Source organism: Clytia hemisphaerica, unplaced genomic scaffold (genome assembly GCF_902728285.1).
Source record: "Clytia hemisphaerica strain Z4C2 unplaced genomic scaffold, Clytia hemisphaerica genome assembly, whole genome shotgun sequence".
Classification (NCBI taxonomy): domain Eukaryota; kingdom Metazoa; phylum Cnidaria; class Hydrozoa; order Leptothecata; family Clytiidae; genus Clytia; species Clytia hemisphaerica.
Window position 1 is genome coordinate 81,518 of NW_027104420.1, and position 4,371 is coordinate 85,888.

Here is a 4,371-nt window from a genome sequence, read left to right on the forward strand (position 1 = left end):
AAGCTGTTATGTTTAGATTTGGATGGATTTTTAAATCAACAAATTTTTTAGTGGATGTGATATCATGTAGCATCTTAATTTTTTATTTGTATCTCCTACACTCAAGGGTTTCCAGGTCCAAAGGCTTTCTGAGGGAAATCTGGGCTGACTTTATAACTCCATTCATAGTTGTTTTGGAGAACACGACAGCCTAATTACTCCACAACAGTCACCTAGAGACAAGATAATTTACCACGTTTTTATTGGCTGAGGGTAGGGAAAGTAATAATGTGGAGTAGTTTGCTACTTAATCCACCATATTGAGTTTCGTTGAATCATTTCACTTTGGTGAATTAAGGATCCACTGGATTCCATACCGGACTTGTGTATTCAACCAATGGTCTTATGAACATTATATAGCACGTTAGACGCATGTTTTTGGTGTTTTTATAGATGATGATGTATACAAAAGTTTACATTAATTTTTTCTCATCTTTGATTTGATGGTGGAGTTTTTAATTATTCAACATAACATCCTGACTAGTAAAAGGTCTATTAACATTTTTTTGAGATTCAATTGGGCTCAACTGATAAGAAGTTTCAGGCTCAATTGTACTGTAACCTCTTGTATGAATTTTATTGTACTGTAATAGTTATATAAAATTGTGGAAATGGTGGATGGAATCAACTAACAAAAATGGACTTTCAAAAAGGCATGTTTGTAAAAAAATAGCTTGGTTCCTGTCCCTTTTTTTATTTATTTTTTTGGAAAAACAGGAGTTGGAGGGTCAGGAAGCCGATCCAGGTCCATCTCTCTTGGCTGTTTACAAATTCTGAGTAATGGGCATTCCAGAATTTGTTCGTAATGGGGGATGCACAACACGACAACATGGAATTTCCGGGGAAAAGTTTTTCACTAAAATTTCCAAGGCAATTGAATTAAAAACAGCAAAAAAGAGTGGAATTTCCAATGCCTTTTGCTAAAGTATATACATGGATTTTCATCAGAATTTCCAACCGCAACTAGAGAAAAAACTATATTCCTGAATCTAGAAAAAAATTTAAAATGTACGTCGTCTGACCCCCCGTCAGACGAAATTTTCTGGAATGGCCCAATGCTATGTGTAATAGGATCGATTATCGGAACGGCTCGATGATGGATCGATATATGATCGATGGATTACTTAACGATCGGGATAGGAGATCGATGGAAGATTCAGTCATTAAAAAGTCTTGAGTATTGATCCTTCGTTGATCCATTATCGAGCTAGTATTTCAATCAAGTATATCGATTCGTCATCGATCGTTAATCGATTCATCATCGATCGATTTGTTATCGATCATAAATCGAGTAGGATCGATAAGATTGATAAAAGATCGATGATAGATCGATAAATAATGAATAACTAATCATAGGCTTAAAAAAATCTTGAGTATCGATCCGATCGATCCTCTATCGATCTCCTATCCGGATCGTTAAGTAATCCATCGATCACATATCGAACCATCATCGAGCCGTTCCGATGATCGATCCTATCGAGCGCAGAGCGGGAGTCTCGTGTATCTACTAGCGCAGCGGTGCTTGGTTTCCCTAGAGGATAGGTCTAAACAACGCTTATTTAAAAAAGATTAGAGACAATCAGTGCGTCACAAACAGCGATATTTCGTTTGCACGGAAGTGCTTCAAAACACCAGCTTTTTTGAAGTTTTGTCTCGTTTACCCAAACGCTCTAATCTCGCGTAGGCTTAGGGGTCAAGACTAGAACCCCCACTAGAGACATTTGCCTGACGGAAAAAAATCATCATCATCAATTTTATTAATTGTCAAAATCGTTTACTCACTGGAAATACACAACTTTCTGAAGTTTCTTTTTTTTTCGGTTGTGCTTCATTTTAAAAATAACGAAGATGAAAAGTTACCATCTATCCGGCGAGTAAAAGAAAGTATTCCGACTAGTCTACGAAAAGTTGTGCGCTCGGGCGGCGAATAGAATATCTCACAAATTAATATATGCATAAAACTGACGAAATCCTTTTTTTTTGCTTAGGTGACGTCACCATCGATCCTGACTTGACAATGGAGAACCAAATTTGGCAATGCATAATTATTACGAGCGGCCGAGAAAGTTTGTGTGACGCAAAAATTGCACGATAAACGAAGTCCTAGAAGAACGCCCACTGAAAATTGAAACTAGGAATTTATTGAATATTTCACTAATGGAGTATCAAACTTTTTGGTTTTTTGTAATTATTACAAATTTATAATTTTTAAATACTATTATTTGAAAGTCAAAGGACAATTAAAGTGAATTTAAGCTGATTGGGTGGATATTGGGCGGACGGGTGTTTTGCACCTTCCGAGATCGGAAATTAAACGAGAGTAAAAGACGGGGGCGTCTTAGTATGTTATTAATTCATTATTCTTTAATTATATTTTTCGCTAATGAAAAATGAATTTTTGATTTTTGAATTAAGGAAATATAGTATAATAATATTATATTTGATTGTCAATGCCAAAAGATTTTTATTTACTTTACGAATAATCTGCTGTGTTGCTTCGCCACTTACCCCCAGATTGTTTTAGTAGGCACTTCGGTCGCTTAAATAAAAACATGTGTATATGTTGAAGCAGACAGTCAGTGAGGATATTATCGCGATTTTTAGATTTTTAGAAAACACCAGCTTTTTGCTAATTTTTGCCTCGATTGCCCAAAACCCGTAACCTTTTTAGCTTGAGGGAAGAAAAATATTACAGTTTTTTGGCTTTGCCAAAAAAACGCCTAGTCAAAATTTTTTCATCTTCGCAGGATCCATTCCCAACCTCAAAATACATCTTTTTGTCTAGGGTTTTTTTAGCAAGTTCTTCCTTCGAAGAATTATCGATCACTTTCGTTTTCCCCTGAAGACTATGAGAGAAAAAATATTAGTGCCTGCGCTCTCTAGGCGGGCGGCCTAAACTCACTTTCGTTTTGTATAATTTTATAATGACGTATAAGCCAGCGTAATTCATGCAAAAATAATGATAATCTTTTTGTTTTTATTTTCAGGTATGCCCCCAAACATTGACGTCATCATGTATGGATTTAGCATGAACAATAGGTCCGACAGACTCGACAAATTGAACAAACAATAAGACGACCCGGGAATCTTACGATGAGGGCGCTAGGACCCTGTCGACGCACCGGACTTAACGAACACCGGACACACGAAAGTCCGGTGTAAAATGAGAATTTTTTTTACCACCGGACAATTTCTACACCGGACTTAAGGAAGTCGGATGTCCGGTGTCTGAGAAGGATATTTTTTCCCACCGGACAATCAAAACAAAACCATTTAAAAGGCATGCAAAGGAAAAGTTAATAGTTCACGACAAAAGTTTTCCACGTTTTAATAGCACGTTGAAGAAAATCTCCTAATTCATGGTAAAAGTATTCCACATTTTGAACGCATGCAAAGGAAAATCTCCAAATTCATAACAAAAATATTCAACATTTTAAACACATATGCGAAGAAAAAGTTCATAAGTTACGACAAAAGTTTTCCCCATTTTAAATGCATGTGAAGAAAAAATTAATAGTTCACAACAAAAGTTTTCCCCATTTTAAACGCATGTAAAGGAAAAGTTAATAGTTCACGACAAAAGTTTTCCACGTTTTAATAGCACATTGAAGAAAATCTCCAAATTCATGGCAAAAGTATTCCACATTTGGAACGCATGCAAAGGAAAGTCCATAATTCACGACAAAAGTTTTCCACATTTCAATTATAAGCGGAAGATAATTTCAAAGTTTCCGATAAAAGTGTTTGTGTATATACATGTGAGGTGATTTTCAATTGTCTACATCCATATTCAATGGGATTAGCTAACTTTTTCAGAAGTTAACGTTCTTCGTTGTCGTATCCCATGAGCGTTTGTGTACGTTCGGGTTGTCAGTGCTTTAAAATTTGTAAATTGGCCGCTATAGAATTTCCCTCACAAAGAGGTTTCACTTACCAGATGACTGGATGAGTGTCATTATTGTTGTAGTATGTAGAAGAAGCACCAAGTAAAATCCAATCATCAATAATCAATTTCGCTCCCAGGTTCAAATTTTGTGGTAAGTATTTACCACACAAAAATCATGATCCAATTTAACTCTTTATAAAGCACAAAATCAAAGAAAAATTGTGAAGGAGCAACAGTTGTTGTACGAAGGTGGTACTTCCCTAGGCTATAGTTTGGCAACAGCCTGACAGCAGTTTAATCATCATGTAGAACTTGTAGACAACTCTCTTTGTTCTTGAACCAGCAGAAGAAGGACTATGCTGGCAAGAAGAGAAAGTTTTTTGTAGTAGGCAATAGCAACCGGTTTAAATAAACAAACGCGCGGGAAAACGGGGAAAAAAACCAAT